Source organism: Ambystoma mexicanum, unplaced genomic scaffold (genome assembly GCF_040938575.1).
Source record: "Ambystoma mexicanum isolate Mex_15411 unplaced genomic scaffold, UKY_AmexF1_1 Mex_scaf1, whole genome shotgun sequence".
NCBI classification, from domain to species: domain Eukaryota; kingdom Metazoa; phylum Chordata; class Amphibia; order Caudata; family Ambystomatidae; genus Ambystoma; species Ambystoma mexicanum.
This window is the reverse complement of record NW_027182324.1, coordinates 2,154,432-2,171,084: the sequence shown is the minus strand read 5'-3', so window position 1 is coordinate 2,171,084 and position 16,653 is coordinate 2,154,432. Positions and strand designations below refer to the sequence as shown.

The 16,653-nt window shown below is 40.7% G+C and overlaps 19 non-coding genes across 19 annotated transcripts; all 19 read left to right on the top strand.

The window, feature by feature from the left end:
- Nucleotides 1-420: 420 nt before the first annotated feature.
- TRNAK-UUU (transfer RNA lysine (anticodon UUU)) lies at nt 421-493 on the top strand. Its single transcript has one exon. It is a non-coding gene; the product is annotated as a tRNA-Lys (tRNA).
- A 768-nt stretch (nt 494-1,261) lies between these two features.
- Nucleotides 1,262-1,334, top strand: TRNAK-UUU (transfer RNA lysine (anticodon UUU)). The gene has a single exon. It is a non-coding gene; the product is annotated as a tRNA-Lys (tRNA).
- Nucleotides 1,335-2,102: 768 nt separating this feature from the next.
- TRNAK-UUU (transfer RNA lysine (anticodon UUU)) lies at nt 2,103-2,175 on the top strand. Its single transcript has one exon. It is a non-coding gene; the product is annotated as a tRNA-Lys (tRNA).
- Nucleotides 2,176-2,944: 769 nt separating this feature from the next.
- Nucleotides 2,945-3,017, top strand: TRNAK-UUU (transfer RNA lysine (anticodon UUU)). Its single transcript has one exon. It is a non-coding gene; the product is annotated as a tRNA-Lys (tRNA).
- A 769-nt stretch (nt 3,018-3,786) lies between these two features.
- Nucleotides 3,787-3,859, top strand: TRNAK-UUU (transfer RNA lysine (anticodon UUU)). Its single transcript has one exon. It is a non-coding gene; the product is annotated as a tRNA-Lys (tRNA).
- Nucleotides 3,860-4,627: 768 nt separating this feature from the next.
- TRNAK-UUU (transfer RNA lysine (anticodon UUU)) lies at nt 4,628-4,700 on the top strand. The gene has a single exon. It is a non-coding gene; the product is annotated as a tRNA-Lys (tRNA).
- A 768-nt stretch (nt 4,701-5,468) lies between these two features.
- On the top strand, nt 5,469-5,541 carry TRNAK-UUU (transfer RNA lysine (anticodon UUU)). Its single transcript has one exon. It is a non-coding gene; the product is annotated as a tRNA-Lys (tRNA).
- A 769-nt stretch (nt 5,542-6,310) lies between these two features.
- On the top strand, nt 6,311-6,383 carry TRNAK-UUU (transfer RNA lysine (anticodon UUU)). Its single transcript has one exon. It is a non-coding gene; the product is annotated as a tRNA-Lys (tRNA).
- A 767-nt stretch (nt 6,384-7,150) lies between these two features.
- On the top strand, nt 7,151-7,223 carry TRNAK-UUU (transfer RNA lysine (anticodon UUU)). The gene has a single exon. It is a non-coding gene; the product is annotated as a tRNA-Lys (tRNA).
- A 767-nt stretch (nt 7,224-7,990) lies between these two features.
- On the top strand, nt 7,991-8,063 carry TRNAK-UUU (transfer RNA lysine (anticodon UUU)). Its single transcript has one exon. It is a non-coding gene; the product is annotated as a tRNA-Lys (tRNA).
- A 769-nt stretch (nt 8,064-8,832) lies between these two features.
- On the top strand, nt 8,833-8,905 carry TRNAK-UUU (transfer RNA lysine (anticodon UUU)). Its single transcript has one exon. It is a non-coding gene; the product is annotated as a tRNA-Lys (tRNA).
- Nucleotides 8,906-9,673: 768 nt separating this feature from the next.
- On the top strand, nt 9,674-9,746 carry TRNAK-UUU (transfer RNA lysine (anticodon UUU)). Its single transcript has one exon. It is a non-coding gene; the product is annotated as a tRNA-Lys (tRNA).
- A 768-nt stretch (nt 9,747-10,514) lies between these two features.
- Nucleotides 10,515-10,587, top strand: TRNAK-UUU (transfer RNA lysine (anticodon UUU)). The gene has a single exon. It is a non-coding gene; the product is annotated as a tRNA-Lys (tRNA).
- Nucleotides 10,588-11,354: 767 nt separating this feature from the next.
- On the top strand, nt 11,355-11,427 carry TRNAK-UUU (transfer RNA lysine (anticodon UUU)). Its single transcript has one exon. It is a non-coding gene; the product is annotated as a tRNA-Lys (tRNA).
- Nucleotides 11,428-12,196: 769 nt separating this feature from the next.
- On the top strand, nt 12,197-12,269 carry TRNAK-UUU (transfer RNA lysine (anticodon UUU)). The gene has a single exon. It is a non-coding gene; the product is annotated as a tRNA-Lys (tRNA).
- A 768-nt stretch (nt 12,270-13,037) lies between these two features.
- TRNAK-UUU (transfer RNA lysine (anticodon UUU)) lies at nt 13,038-13,110 on the top strand. Its single transcript has one exon. It is a non-coding gene; the product is annotated as a tRNA-Lys (tRNA).
- A 768-nt stretch (nt 13,111-13,878) lies between these two features.
- On the top strand, nt 13,879-13,951 carry TRNAK-UUU (transfer RNA lysine (anticodon UUU)). The gene has a single exon. It is a non-coding gene; the product is annotated as a tRNA-Lys (tRNA).
- Nucleotides 13,952-15,560: 1,609 nt separating this feature from the next.
- On the top strand, nt 15,561-15,633 carry TRNAK-UUU (transfer RNA lysine (anticodon UUU)). Its single transcript has one exon. It is a non-coding gene; the product is annotated as a tRNA-Lys (tRNA).
- Nucleotides 15,634-16,402: 769 nt separating this feature from the next.
- TRNAK-UUU (transfer RNA lysine (anticodon UUU)) lies at nt 16,403-16,475 on the top strand. Its single transcript has one exon. It is a non-coding gene; the product is annotated as a tRNA-Lys (tRNA).
- The last annotated feature ends 178 nt before the right edge of the window (nt 16,476-16,653 follow it).

Genomic DNA, 16,653 nt, shown 5'->3' with positions numbered 1-16,653 from the left:
ATTTAGAAGTGAAATCCACTTTTTTTAAGGCTGGGCTTCTGTTGCAATATAACTTTACAAAATGTTTTCCAATTGACTGAAACTCCAATGCACAAAACGAGCATGTCATTAATCGTTGATTTAGAGTGGACTTCATTGCCCAGTGTGTGTATTGAGGAGCACATGTTCGCCTTTACTGGGGAGCAATTTTGCACTCATGAATGTGGCAAAACATTCAAATCCGTAAGTGGGTGAACATTAAAGTCCTAGATGCTGCAAATCTCTATATCTGGATACGGAATGACTGAAAAAAGTTATGTCTCCAGTGTCAAAATGTGTGTAATGCACTAGTAATTCATTTCCTTTATTGACCAGTGAGGTAGCCATGTATGGAGGTGCTGTAGAGTGAAAATCAAGTTTCAAATGGGCAGTGATCCTTGTGCCTGGATAGCTCAGTCGGTAGAGCATCAGACTTTTAATCTGAGGGTCCAGGGTTCAAGTCCCTGTTCAGGCGTACCTTTGCTTCTTTTACAAAAAATTAAGCAGGAAATATGAATTGCTCATTCTAATATGTGCTATTTCTGATGGCATCGCAACCTTGGGCAATATGATTCTAAGGTAGTGGAGTCCAGAGTTCTTGGATGCTTTGCCAACATTTCAAGCCTGACTGTGCTTCTAAATAGCATGAAATAGCAATCTTTGTACAAAGTTTTAATATTGGGGAGACAGATTGGTCGAAAAAAAAGCAGACAGGCGCTGCTGGGATTCGAACTCAGGATCTCCTGTTTACTAGACAGGCGCTTTAACCAACTAAGCCACAGCACCTTTTTTGCATCTGGTCTCCTTTCCTTCCTCATGTAATCATTTAGAAGTGAAATCCACTTTTTTAAGGCTGGGCTTCTGTTGCAATATAACTTTTCAAAATGTTTTCCAATTGACTGAAACTCCATTGCACAAAACGAGCATGTCATTAATCGTCGATTTAGAGTGGACTGCATTGCCCAGTGTGTGCATTGAGGAGCACATGTTCGTCTTTACTGGGGAGCAAGTTTGCACTCATGAATGTGGCAAAACATTCAAATCCGTTAGTGGGTGAACATTAAAGTCCTAGATGCTGCAAATCTCTATATCTGGATACGGAATGACTGAAAAAAGTTATGTCTCCAGTGTCAAAATGTGTGTAATGCACTAGTAATTCATTTCCTTTATTGACCAGTGAGGTAGCCATGTATGGAGGTGCTGTAGAGTGAAAATCAAGTTTCAAATGGGCAGTGATCCTTGTGCCTGGATAGCTCAGTCGGTAGAGCATCAGACTTTTAATCTGAGGGTCCAGGGTTCAAGTCCCTGTTCAGGCGTACCTTTGCTTCTTTTACAAAAAATTAAGCAGGAAATATGAATTGCTCATTCTAATATGTGCTATTTCTGATGGCATCGCAACCTTGGGCAATATGACTCTAAGGTAGTGGAGTCCAGAGTTCTTGGATGCTTTGTCAACATTTCAAGCCTGACTGTGCTTCTAAATAGCATGAAACAGCAATCTTTGTACAAAGTTTTAATATTGGGGAGACAGATTGGTCGAAAAAAAAGCAGACAGGCGCTGCTGAGATTCGAACTCAGGATCTCCTGTTTACTAGACAGGCGCTTTAACCAACTAAGCCACAGCACCTTTTTTGCATCTGGTCTCCTTTCCTTCCTCATGTAATCATTTAGAAGCGAAATCCACTTTTTTAAGGCTGGGCTTCTGTTGCAATATAACTTTTCAAAATGTTTTCCAATTGACTGAAACTCCATTGCACAAAACGAGCATGTCATTAATCGTCGATTTAGAGTGGACTGCATTGCCCAGTGTGTGCATTGAGGAGCACATGTTCGTCTTTACTGGGGAGCAAGTTTGCACTCATGAATGTGGCAAAACATTCAAATCCGTAAGTGGGTGAACATTAAAGTCCTAGATGCTGCAAATCTCTATATCTGGATACGGAATGACTGAAAAAAGTTATGTCTCCAGTGTCAAAATGTGTGTAATGCACTAGTAATTCATTTCCTTTATTGACCAGTGAGGTAGCCATGTATGGAGGTGCTGTAGAGTGAAAATCAAGTTTCAAATGGGCAGTGATCCCTGTGCCTGGATAGCTCAGTCGGTAGAGCATCAGACTTTTAATCTGAGGGTCCAGGGTTCAAGTCCCTGTTCAGGCGTATCTTTGCTTCTTTTACAAAAAATTTAGCAGGAAATATGAATTGCTCATTCTAATATGTGCTATTTCTGATGGCATCGCAACCTTGGGCAATATGACTCTAAGGTAGTGGAGTCCAGAATTCTTGGATGCTTTGCCAACATTTCAAGCCTGACTGTGCTTCTAAATAGCATGAAATAACAATCTTTGTACAAAGTTTTAATATTGGGGAGACAGATTGGTCGAAAAAAAAGCAGACAGGCGCTGCTGAGATTCGAACTCAGGATCTCCTGTTTACTAGACAGGCGCTTTAACCAACTAAGCCACAGCACCTCTTTTGCATCTGATCTCCTTTCCTTCCTCATGTAATCATTTAGAAGTGAAATCCACTTTTTTTAAGGCTGGGCTTCTGTTGCAATATAACTTTACAAAATGTTTTCCAATTGACTGAAACTCCATTGCACAAAACGAGCATGTCATTAATCGTTGATTTAGAGTGGACTGCATTGCCCAGTGTGTGTATTGGGGAGCACATGTTCGCCTTTACTGGGGAGCAATTTTGCACTCATGAATGTGGCAAAACATTCAAATCCGTAAGTGGGTGAACATTAAAGTCCTAGATGCTGCAAATCTCTATATCTGGATACGGAATGACTGAAAAAAGTTATGTCTCCAGTGTCAAAATGTGTGTAATGCACTAGTAATTCATTTCCTTTATTGACCAGTGAGGTAGCCATGTATGGAGGTGCTGTAGAGTGAAAATCAAGTTTCAAATGGGCAGTGATCCCTGTGCCTGGATAGCTCAGTCGGTAGAGCATCAGACTTTTAATCTGAGGGTCCAGGGTTCAAGTCCCTGTTCAGGCGTACCTTTGCTTCTTTTACAAAAAATTAAGCAGGAAATATGAATTGCTCATTCTAATATGTGCTATTTCTGATGGCATCGCAACCTTGGGCAATATGACTCTAAGGTAGTGAAGTCCAGAATTCTTGGATGCTTTGCCAACATTTCAAGCCTGACTGTGCTTCTAAATAGCATGAAATAACAATCTTTGTACAAAGTTTTAATATTGGGGAGACAGATTGGTCGAAAAAAAAGCAGACAGGCGCTGCTGAGATTCAAACTCAGGATCTCCAGTTTACTAGACAGGCGCTTTAACCAACTAAGCCACAAAACCTCTTTGGCATCTGATCTCCTGTCCTTCCTCATGTAATCATTTAGAAGTGAAATCCACTTTTTTTAAGGCTGGGCTTCTGTTGCAATATAACTTTACAAAATGTTTTCCAATTGACTGAAACTCCAATGCACAAAACGAGCATGTCATTAATCGTTGATTTAGAGTGGACTTCATTGCCCAGTGTGTGTATTGAGGAGCACATGTTCGCCTTTACTGGGGAGCAATTTTGCACTCATGAATGTGGCAAAACATTCAAATCCGTAAGTGGGTGAACATTAAAGTCCTAGATGCTGCAAATCTCTATATCTGGATACGGAATGACTGAAAAAAGTTATGTCTCCAGTGTCAAAATGTGTGTAATGCACTAGTAATTCATTTCCTTTATTGACCAGTGAGGTAGCCATGTATGGAGGTGCTGTAGAGTGAAAATCAAGTTTCAAATGGGCAGTGATCCTTGTGCCTGGATAGCTCAGTCGGTAGAGCATCAGACTTTTAATCTGAGGGTCCAGGGTTCAAGTCCCTGTTCAGGCGTACCTTTGCTTCTTTTACAAAAAATTAAGCAGGAAATATGAATTGCTCATTCTAATATGTGCTATTTCTGATGGCATCGCAACCTTGGGCAATATGATTCTAAGGTAGTGGAGTCCAGAGTTCTTGGATGCTTTGCCAACATTTCAAGCCTGACTGTGCTTCTAAATAGCATGAAATAGCAATCTTTGTACAAAGTTTTAATATTGGGGAGACAGATTGGTCGAAAAAAAAGCAGACAGGCGCTGCTGGGATTCGAACTCAGGATCTCCTGTTTACTAGACAGGCGCTTTAACCAACTAAGCCACAGCACCTTTTTTGCATCTGGTCTCCTTTCCTTCCTCATGTAATCATTTAGAAGTGAAATCCACTTTTTTAAGGCTGGGCTTCTGTTGCAATATAACTTTTCAAAATGTTTTCCAATTGACTGAAACTCCATTGCACAAAACGAGCATGTCATTAATCGTCGATTTAGAGTGGACTGCATTGCCCAGTGTGTGCATTGAGGAGCACATGTTCGTCTTTACTGGGGAGCAAGTTTGCACTCATGAATGTGGCAAAACATTCAAATCCGTTAGTGGGTGAACATTAAAGTCCTAGATGCTGCAAATCTCTATATCTGGATACGGAATGACTGAAAAAAGTTATGTCTCCAGTGTCAAAATGTGTGTAATGCACTAGTAATTCATTTCCTTTATTGACCAGTGAGGTAGCCATGTATGGAGGTGCTGTAGAGTGAAAATCAAGTTTCAAATGGGCAGTGATCCTTGTGCCTGGATAGCTCAGTCGGTAGAGCATCAGACTTTTAATCTGAGGGTCCAGGGTTCAAGTCCCTGTTCAGGCGTACCTTTGCTTCTTTTACAAAAAATTAAGCAGGAAATATGAATTGCTCATTCTAATATGTGCTATTTCTGATGGCATCGCAACCTTGGGCAATATGACTCTAAGGTAGTGGAGTCCAGAGTTCTTGGATGCTTTGTCAACATTTCAAGCCTGACTGTGCTTCTAAATAGCATGAAACAGCAATCTTTGTACAAAGTTTTAATATTGGGGAGACAGATTGGTCGAAAAAAAAGCAGACAGGCGCTGCTGAGATTCGAACTCAGGATCTCCTGTTTACTAGACAGGCGCTTTAACCAACTAAGCCACAGCACCTTTTTTGCATCTGGTCTCCTTTCCTTCCTCATGTAATCATTTAGAAGCGAAATCCACTTTTTTAAGGCTGGGCTTCTGTTGCAATATAACTTTTCAAAATGTTTTCCAATTGACTGAAACTCCATTGCACAAAACGAGCATGTCATTAATCGTCGATTTAGAGTGGACTGCATTGCCCAGTGTGTGCATTGAGGAGCACATGTTCGTCTTTACTGGGGAGCAAGTTTGCACTCATGAATGTGGCAAAACATTCAAATCCGTAAGTGGGTGAACATTAAAGTCCTAGATGCTGCAAATCTCTATATCTGGATACGGAATGACTGAAAAAAGTTATGTCTCCAGTGTCAAAATGTGTGTAATGCACTAGTAATTCATTTCCTTTATTGACCAGTGAGGTAGCCATGTATGGAGGTGCTGTAGAGTGAAAATCAAGTTTCAAATGGGCAGTGATCCCTGTGCCTGGATAGCTCAGTCGGTAGAGCATCAGACTTTTAATCTGAGGGTCCAGGGTTCAAGTCCCTGTTCAGGCGTATCTTTGCTTCTTTTACAAAAAATTTAGCAGGAAATATGAATTGCTCATTCTAATATGTGCTATTTCTGATGGCATCGCAACCTTGGGCAATATGACTCTAAGGTAGTGGAGTCCAGAATTCTTGGATGCTTTGCCAACATTTCAAGCCTGACTGTGCTTCTAAATAGCATGAAATAACAATCTTTGTACAAAGTTTTAATATTGGGGAGACAGATTGGTCGAAAAAAAAGCAGACAGGCGCTGCTGAGATTCGAACTCAGGATCTCCTGTTTACTAGACAGGCGCTTTAACCAACTAAGCCACAGCACCTCTTTTGCATCTGATCTCCTTTCCTTCCTCATGTAATCATTTAGAAGTGAAATCCACTTTTTTTAAGGCTGGGCTTCTGTTGCAATATAACTTTACAAAATGTTTTCCAATTGACTGAAACTCCATTGCACAAAACGAGCATGTCATTAATCGTTGATTTAGAGTGGACTGCATTGCCCAGTGTGTGTATTGGGGAGCACATGTTCGCCTTTACTGGGGAGCAATTTTGCACTCATGAATGTGGCAAAACATTCAAATCCGTAAGTGGGTGAACATTAAAGTCCTAGATGCTGCAAATCTCTATATCTGGATACGGAATGACTGAAAAAAGTTATGTCTCCAGTGTCAAAATGTGTGTAATGCACTAGTAATTCATTTCCTTTATTGACCAGTGAGGTAGCCATGTATGGAGGTGCTGTAGAGTGAAAATCAAGTTTCAAATGGGCAGTGATCCCTGTGCCTGGATAGCTCAGTCGGTAGAGCATCAGACTTTTAATCTGAGGGTCCAGGGTTCAAGTCCCTGTTCAGGCGTATCTTTGCTTCTTTTACAAAAAATTTAGCAGGAAATATGAATTGCTCATTCTAATATGTGCTATTTCTGATGGCATCGCAACCTTGGGCAATATGACTCTAAGGTAGTGGAGTCCAGAGTTCTTGGATGCTTTGCCAACATTTCAAGCCTGACTGTGCTTCTAAATAGCATGAAACAGCAATCTTTGTACAAAGTTTTAATATTGGGGAGACAGATTGGTCGAAAAAAAAGCAGACAGGCGCTGCTGAGATTCGAACTCAGGATCTCCTGTTTACTAGACAGGCACTTTAACCAACTAAGCCACAGCACCTTTTTTGCATCTGGTCTCCTTTCCTTCCTCATGTAATCATTTAGAAGCGAAATCCACTTTTTTAAGGCTGGGCTTCTGTTGCAATATAACTTTTCAAAATGTTTTCCAATTGACTGAAACTCCATTGCACAAAACGAGCATGTCATTAATCGTCGATTTAGAGTGGACTGCATTGCCCAGTGTGTGCATTGAGGAGCACATGTTCGTCTTTACTGGGGAGCAAGTTTGCACTCATGAATGTGGCAAAACATTCAAATCCGTAAGTGGGTGAACATTAAAGTCCTAGATGCTGCAAATCTCTATATCTGGATACGGAATGACTGAAAAAAGTTATGTCTCCAGTGTCAAAATGTGTGTAATGCACTAGTAATTCATTTCCTTTATTGACCAGTGAGGTAGCCATGTATGGAGGTGCTGTAGAGTGAAAATCAAGTTTCAAATGGCAGTGATCCATCTGCCTGGATAGCTCAGTCGGTAGAGCATCAGACTTTTAATCTGAGGGTCCAGGGTTCAAGTCCCTGTTCAGGCGTACCTTTGCTTCTTTTACAAAAAATTAAGCAGGAAATATGAATTGCTCATTCTAATATGTGCTATTTCTGATGGCATCGCAACCTTGGGCAATATGACTCTAAGGTAGTGGAGTCCAGAGTTCTTGGATGCTTTGCCAACATATCAAGCCTGACTGTGCTTCTAAATAGCATGAAATAGCAATCTTTGTACAAAGTTTTAATATTGGGGAGACAGATTGGTCGAAAAAAAGCAGACAGGCGCTGCTGAGATTCAAACTCAGGATCTCCTGTTTACTAGACAGGCGCTTTAACCAACTAAGCCACAGCACCTTTTTTGCATCTGGTCTCCTTTCCTTCCTCATGTAATCATTTAGAAGTGAAATCCACTTTTTTAAGGCTGGACTTCTGTTGCAATATAACTTTTCAAAATGTTTTCCAATTGACTGAAACTCCATTGCACAAAACGAGCATGTCATTAATCGTCGATTTAGAGTGGACTGCATTGCCCAGTGTGTGCATTGAGGAGCACATGTTCGTCTTTACTGGGGAGTAAGTTTGCACTCATGAATGTGGCAAAACATTCAAATCCGTAAGTGGGTGAACATTAAAGTCCTAGATGCTGCAAATCTCTATATCTGGATACGTAATGACTGAAAAAAGTTATGTCTCCAGTGTCAAAATGTGTGTAATGCACTAGTAATTCATTTCCTTTATTGACCAGTGAGGTAGCCATGTATGGAGGTGCTGTAGAGTGAAAATCAAGTTTCAAATGGGCAGTGATCCCTGTGCCTGGATAGCTCAGTCGGTAGAGCATCAGACTTTTAATCTGAGGGTCCAGGGTTCAAGTCCCTGTTCAGGCGTATCTTTGCTTCTTTTACAAAAAATTTAGCAGGAAATATGAATTGCTCATTCTAATATGTGCTATTTCTGATGGCATCGCAACCTTGGGCAATATGACTCTAAGGTAGTGAAGTCCAGAATTCTTGGATGCTTTGCCAACATTTCAAGCCTGACTGTGCTTCTAAATAGCATGAAATAACAATCTTTGTACAAAGTTTTAATATTGGGGAGACAGATTGGTCGAAAAAAAAGCAGACAGGCGCTGCTGAGATTCAAACTCAGGATCTCCAGTTTACTAGACAGGCGCTTTAACCAACTAAGCCACAAAACCTCTTTGGCATCTGATCTCCTGTCCTTCCTCATGTAATCATTTAGAAGTGAAATCCACTTTTTTTAAGGCTGGGCTTCTGTTGCAATATAACTTTACAAAATGTTTTCCAATTGACTGAAACTCCAATGCACAAAACGAGCATGTCATTAATCGTTGATTTAGAGTGGACTTCATTGCCCAGTGTGTGTATTGAGGAGCACATGTTCGCCTTTACTGGGGAGCAATTTTGCACTCATGAATGTGGCAAAACATTCAAATCCGTAAGTGGGTGAACATTAAAGTCCTAGATGCTGCAAATCTCTATATCTGGATACGGAATGACTGAAAAAAGTTATGTCTCCAGTGTCAAAATGTGTGTAATGCACTAGTAATTCATTTCCTTTATTGACCAGTGAGGTAGCCATGTATGGAGGTGCTGTAGAGTGAAAATCAAGTTTCAAATGGGCAGTGATCCTTGTGCCTGGATAGCTCAGTCGGTAGAGCATCAGACTTTTAATCTGAGGGTCCAGGGTTCAAGTCCCTGTTCAGGCGTACCTTTGCTTCTTTTACAAAAAATTAAGCAGGAAATATGAATTGCTCATTCTAATATGTGCTATTTCTGATGGCATCGCAACCTTGGGCAATATGATTCTAAGGTAGTGGAGTCCAGAGTTCTTGGATGCTTTGCCAACATTTCAAGCCTGACTGTGCTTCTAAATAGCATGAAATAGCAATCTTTGTACAAAGTTTTAATATTGGGGAGACAGATTGGTCGAAAAAAAAGCAGACAGGCGCTGCTGGGATTCGAACTCAGGATCTCCTGTTTACTAGACAGGCGCTTTAACCAACTAAGCCACAGCACCTTTTTTGCATCTGGTCTCCTTTCCTTCCTCATGTAATCATTTAGAAGTGAAATCCACTTTTTTAAGGCTGGGCTTCTGTTGCAATATAACTTTTCAAAATGTTTTCCAATTGACTGAAACTCCATTGCACAAAACGAGCATGTCATTAATCGTCGATTTAGAGTGGACTGCATTGCCCAGTGTGTGCATTGAGGAGCACATGTTCGTCTTTACTGGGGAGCAAGTTTGCACTCATTAATGTGGCAAAACATTCAAATCCGTAAGTGGGTGAACATTAAAGTCCTAGATGCTGCAAATCTCTATATCTGGATACGGAATGACTGAAAAAAGTTATGTCTCCAGTGTCAAAATGTGTGTAATGCACTAGTAATTCATTTCCTTTATTGACCAGTGAGGTAGCCATGTATGGAGGTGCTGTAGAGTGAAAATCAAGTTTCAAATGGGCAGTGATCCCCGTGCCTGGATAGCTCAGTTGGTAGAGCATCAGACTTTTAATCTGAGGGTCCAGGGTTCAAGTCCCTGTTCAGGCGTATCTTTGCTTCTTTTACAAAAAATTTAGCAGGAAATATGAATTGCTCATTCTAATATGTGCTATTTCTGATGGCATCGCAACCTTGGGCAATATGACTCTAAGGTAGTGGAGTCCAGAATTCTTGGATGCTTTGCCAACATTTCAAGCCTGACTGTGCTTCTAAATAGCATGAAATAACAATCTTTGTACAAAGTTTTAATATTGGGGAGACAGATTGGTCGAAAAAAAAGCAGACAGGCGCTGCTGAGATTCGAACTCAGGATCTCCAGTTTACTAGACAGGCGCTTTAACCAACTAAGCCACAGCACCTCTTTTGCATCTGATCTCCTGTCCTTCCTCATGTAATCATTTAGAAGTGAAATCCACTTTTTTTAAGGCTGGGCTTCTGTTGCAATATAACTTTACAAAATGTTTTCCAATTGACTGAAACTCCATTGCACAAAACGAGCATGTCATTAATCGTCGATTTAGAGTGGACTGCATTGCCCAGTGTGTGCATTGAGGAGCACATGTTCGCCTTTACTGGGGAGCAATTTTGCACTCATGAATGTGGCAAAACATTCAAATCCGTAAGTGGGTGAACATTAAAGTCCTAGATGCTGCAAATCTCTATATCTGGATACGGAATGACTGAAAAAAGTTATGTCTCCAGTGTCAAAATGTGTGTAATGCACTAGTAATTCATTTCCTTTATTGACCAGTGAGGTAGCCATGTATGGAGGTGCTGTAGAGTGAAAATCAAGTTTCAAATGGCAGTGATCCATCTGCCTGGATAGCTCAGTCGGTAGAGCATCAGACTTTTAATCTGAGGGTCCAGGGTTCAAGTCCCTGTTCAGGCGTACCTTTGCTTCTTTTACAAAAAATTAAGCAGGAAATATGAATTGCTCATTCTAATATGTGCTATTTCTGATGGCATCGCAACCTTGGGCAATATGACTCTAAGGTAGTGGAGTCCAGAGTTCTTGGATGCTTTGCCAACATATCAAGCCTGACTGTGCTTCTAAATAGCATGAAATAGCAATCTTTGTACAAAGTTTTAATATTGGGGAGACAGATTGGTCGAAAAAAAGCAGACAGGCGCTGCTGAGATTCGAACTCAGGATCTCCTGTTTACTAGACAGGCGCTTTAACCAACTAAGCCACAGCACCTTTTTTGCATCTGGTCTCCTTTCCTTCCTCATGTAATCATTTAGAAGTGAAATCCACTTTTTTAAGGCTGGACTTCTGTTGCAATATAACTTTTCAAAATGTTTTCCAATTGACTGAAACTCCATTGCACAAAACGAGCATGTCATTAATCGTCGATTTAGAGTGGACTGCATTGCCCAGTGTGTGCATTGAGGAGCACATGTTCGTCTTTACTGGGGAGCAAGTTTGCACTCATGAATGTGGCAAAACATTCAAATCCGTAAGTGGGTGAACATTAAAGTCCTAGATGCTGCAAATCTCTATATCTGGATACGTAATGACTGAAAAAAGTTATGTCTCCAGTGTCAAAATGTGTGTAATGCACTAGTAATTCATTTCCTTTATTGACCAGTGAGGTAGCCATGTATGGAGGTGCTGTAGAGTGAAAATCAAGTTTCAAATGGGCAGTGATCCCTGTGCCTGGATAGCTCAGTCGGTAGAGCATCAGACTTTTAATCTGAGGGTCCAGGGTTCAAGTCCCTGTTCAGGCGTATCTTTGCTTCTTTTACAAAAAATTTAGCAGGAAATATGAATTGCTCATTCTAATATGTGCTATTTCTGATGGCATCGCAACCTTGGGCAATATGACTCTAAGGTAGTGGAGTCCAGAATTCTTGGATGCTTTGCCAACATTTCAAGCCTGACTGTGCTTCTAAATAGCATGAAATAACAATCTTTGTACAAAGTTTTAATATTGGGGAGACAGATTGGTCGAAAAAAAAGCAGACAGGCGCTGCTGAGATTCAAACTCAGGATCTCCAGTTTACTAGACAGGCGCTTTAACCAACTAAGCCACAAAACCTCTTTGGCATCTGATCTCCTGTCCTTCCTCATGTAATCATTTAGAAGTGAAATCCACTTTTTTTAAGGCTGGGCTTCTGTTGCAATATAACTTTACAAAATGTTTTCCAATTGACTGAAACTCCAATGCACAAAACGAGCATGTCATTAATCGTTGATTTAGAGTGGACTTCATTGCCCAGTGTGTGTATTGAGGAGCACATGTTCGCCTTTACTGGGGAGCAATTTTGCACTCATGAATGTGGCAAAACATTCAAATCCGTAAGTGGGTGAACATTAAAGTCCTAGATGCTGCAAATCTCTATATCTGGATACGGAATGACTGAAAAAAGTTATGTCTCCAGTGTCAAAATGTGTGTAATGCACTAGTAATTCATTTCCTTTATTGACCAGTGAGGTAGCCATGTATGGAGGTGCTGTAGAGTGAAAATCAAGTTTCAAATGGGCAGTGATCCCTGTGCCTGGATAGCTCAGTCGGTAGAGCATCAGACTTTTAATCTGAGGGTCCAGGGTTCAAGTCCCTGTTCAGGCGTACCTTTGCTTCTTTTACAAAAAATTAAGCAGGAAATATGAATTGCTCATTCTAATATGTGCTATTTCTGATGGCATCGCAACCTTGGGCAATATGATTCTAAGGTAGTGGAGTCCAGAGTTCTTGGATGCTTTGCCAACATTTCAAGCCTGACTGTGCTTCTAAATAGCATGAAATAGCAATCTTTGTACAAAGTTTTAATATTGGGGAGACAGATTGGTCGAAAAAAAAGCAGACAGGCGCTGCTGAGATTCGAACTCAGGATCTCCTGTTTACTAGACAGGCGCTTTAACCAACTAAGCCACAGCACCTTTTTTGCATCTGGTCTCCTTTCCTTCCTCATGTAATCATTTAGAAGTGAAATCCACTTTTTTAAGGCTGGGCTTCTGTTGCAATATAACTTTTCAAAATGTTTTCCAATTGACTGAAACTCCATTGCACAAAACGAGCATGTCATTAATCGTCGATTTAGAGTGGACTGCATTGCCCAGTGTGTGCATTGAGGAGCACATGTTCGTCTTTACTGGGGAGCAAGTTTGCACTCATGAATGTGGCAAAACATTCAAATCCGTAAGTGGGTGAACATTAAAGTCCTAGATGCTGCAAATCTCTATATCTGGATACGGAATGACTGAAAAAAGTTATGTCTCCAGTGTCAAAATGTGTGTAATGCACTAGTAATTCATTTCCTTTATTGACCAGTGAGGTAGCCATGTATGGAGGTGCTGTAGAGTGAAAATCAAGTTTCAAATGGGCAGTGATCCTTGTGCCTGGATAGCTCAGTCGGTAGAGCATCAGACTTTTAATCTGAGGGTCCAGGGTTCAAGTCCCTGTTCAGGCGTACCATTGCTTCTTTTACAAAAAATTAAGCAGGAAATATGAATTGCTCATTCTAATATGTGCTATTTCTGATGGCATCGCAACCTTGGGCAATATGATTCTAAGGTAGTGGAGTCCAGAGTTCTTGGATGCTTTGCCAACATTTCAAGCCTGACTGTGCTTCTAAATAGCATGAAATAGCAATCTTTGTACAAAGTTTTAATATTGGGGAGACAGATTGGTCGAAAAAAAAGCAGACAGGCGCTGCTGAGATTCGAACTCAGGATCTCCTGTTTACTAGACAGGCGCTTTAACCAACTAAGCCACAGCACCTTTTTTGCATCTGGTCTCCTTTCCTTCCTCATGTAATCATTTAGAAGTGAAATCCACTTTTTTAAGGCTGGGCTTCTGTTGCAATATAACTTTTCAAAATGTTTTCCAATTGACTGAAACTCCATTGCACAAAACGAGCATGTCATTAATCGTCGATTTAGAGTGGACTGCATTGCCCAGTGTGTGCATTGAGGAGCACATGTTCGTCTTTACTGGGGAGCAAGTTTGCACTCATGAATGTGGCAAAACATTCAAATCCGTAAGTGGGTGAACATTAAAGTCCTAGATGCTGCAAATCTCTATATCTGGATACGGAATGACTGAAAAAAGTTATGTCTCCAGTGTCAAAATGTGTGTAATGCACTAGTAATTCATTTCCTTTATTGACCAGTGAGGTAGCCATGTATGGAGGTGCTGTAGAGTGAAAATCAAGTTTCAAATGAGCAGTGATCCTTGTGCCTGGATAGCTCAGTCGGTAGAGCATCAGACTTTTAATCTGAGGGTCCAGGGTTCAAGTCCCTGTTCAGGCGTACCATTGCTTCTTTTACAAAAAATTAAGCAGGAAATATGAATTGCTCATTCTAATATGTGCTATTTCTGATGGCATCGCAACCTTGGGCAATATGACTCTAAGGTAGTGGAGTCCAGAGTTCTTGGATGCTTTGCCAACATTTCAAGCCTGACAGTGCTTCTAAATAGCATGAAACAGCAATCTTTGTACAAAGTTTTAATATTGGGGAGACAGATTGGTCGAAAAAAAAGCAGACAGGCGCTGATGAGATTCGAACTCAGGATCTCCTGTTTACTAGACAGGCGCTTTAACCAACTAAGCCACAGCACCTTATTTGCATCTGGTCTCCTTTCCTTCCTCATGTAATCATTTAGAAGTGAAATCCACTTTTTTAAGGCTGGGCTTCTGTTGCAATATAACTTTTCAAAATGTTTTCCAATTGACTGAAACTCCATTGCACAAAACGAGCATGTCATTAATCGTCGATTTAGAGTGGACTGCATTGCCCAGTGTGTGCATTGAGGAGCACATGTTCGTCTTTACTGGGGAGCAAGTTTGCACTCATGAATGTGGCAAAACATTCAAATCCGTAAGTGGGTGAACATTAAAGTCCTAGATGCTGCAAATCTCTATATCTGGATACGGAATGACTGAAAAAAGTTATGTCTCCAGTGTCAAAATGTGTGTAATGCACTAGTAATTCATTTCCTTTATTGACCAGTGAGGTAGCCATGTATGGAGGTGCTGTAGAGTGAAAATCAAGTTTCAAATGGGCAGTGATCCCTGTACCTGGATAGCTCAGTCGGTAGAGCATCAGACTTTTAATCTGAGGGTCCAGGGTTCAAGTCCCTGTTCAGGCGTACCTTTGCTTCTTTTACAAAAAATTAAGCAGGAAATATGAATTGCTCATTCTAATATGTGCTATTTCTGATGGCATCGCAACCTTGGGCAATATGACTCTAAGGTAGTGGAGTCCAGAGTTCTTGGATGCTTTGCCAACATTTCAAGCCTCACTGTGCTTCTAAATAGCATGAAATAGCAATCTTTGTACAAAGTTTTAATATTGGGGAGACAGATTGGTCGAAAAAAAAGCAGACAGGCGCTGCTGAGATTCGAACTCAGGATCTCCTGTTTACTAGACAGGCGCTTTAACCAACTAAGCCACAGCACCCTTTTTGCATCTGGTCTCCTTTCCTTCCTCATGTAATCATTTAGAAGTGAAATCCACTTTTTTAAGGCTGGGCTTCTGTTGCAATATAACTTTTCAAAATGTTTTCCAATTGACTGAAACTCCATTGCACAAAACGAGCATGTCATTAATCGTCGATTTAGAGTGGACTGCATTGCCCAGTGTGTGCATTGAGGAGCACATGTTCGTCTTTACTGGGGAGCAAGTTTGCACTCATGAATGTGGCAAAACATTCAAATCCGTAAGTGGGTGAACATTAAAGTCCTAGATGCTGCAAATCTCTATATCTGGATACGGAATGACTGAAAAAAGTTATGTCTCCAGTGTCAAAATGTGTGTAATGCACTAGTAATTCATTTCCTTTATTGACCAGTGAGGTAGCCATGTATGGAGGTGCTGTAGAGTGAAAATCAAGTTTCAAATAGGCAGTGATCCCTGTGCCTGGATAGCTCAGTCGGTAGAGCATCAGACTTTTAATCTGAGGGTCCAGGGTTCAAGTCCCTGTTCAGGCGTATCTTTGCTTCTTTTACAAAAAATTTAGCAGGAAATATGAATTGCTCATTCTAATATGTGCTATTTCTGATGGCATCGCAACCTTGGGCAATATGACTCTAAGGTAGTGGAGTCCAGAATTCTTGGATGCTTTGCCAACATTTCAAGCCTGACTGTGCTTCTAAATAGCATGAAATAACAATCTTTGTACAAAGTTTTAATATTGGGGAGACAGATTGGTCGAAAAAAAAGCAGAGAGGGGCTGTTGAGATTCGAACTCAGGATCTCCTGTTTACTAGACAGGCGCTTTAACCAACTAAGCCACAGCACCTCTTTTGCATCTGATCTCCTTTCCTTCCTCATGTAATCATTTAGAAGTGAAATCCACTTTTTTTAAGGCTGGGCTTCTGTTGCAATATAACTTTACAAAATGTTTTCCAATTGACTGAAACTCCATTGCACAAAACGAGCATGTCATTAATCGTTGATTTAGAGTGGACTGCATTGCCCAGTGTGTGTATTGAGGAGCACATGTTCGCCTTTACTGGGGAGCAATTTTGCACTCATGAATGTGGCAAAACATTCAAATCCGTAAGTGGGTGAACATTAAAGTCCTAGATGCTGCAAATCTCTATATCTGGATACGGAATGACTGAAAAAAGTTATGTCTCCAGTGTCAAAATGTGTGCAATGCACTAGTAATTCATTTCCTTTATTGACCAGTGAGGTAGCCATGTATGGAGGTGCTGTAGAGTGAAAATCAAGTTTCAAATAGGCAGTGATCCCTGTGCCTGGATAGCTCAGTCGGTAGAGCATCAGACTTTTAATCTGAGGGTCCAGGGTTCAAGTCCCTGTTCAGGCGTATCTTTGCTTCTTTTACAAAAAATTTAGCAGGAAATATGAATTGCTCATTCTAATATGTGCTATTTCTGATGGCATCGCAACCTTGGGCAATATGACTCTAAGGTAGTGGAGTCCAGAATTCTTGGATGCTTTGCCAACATTTCAAGCCTGACTGTGCTTCTAAATAGCATGAAATA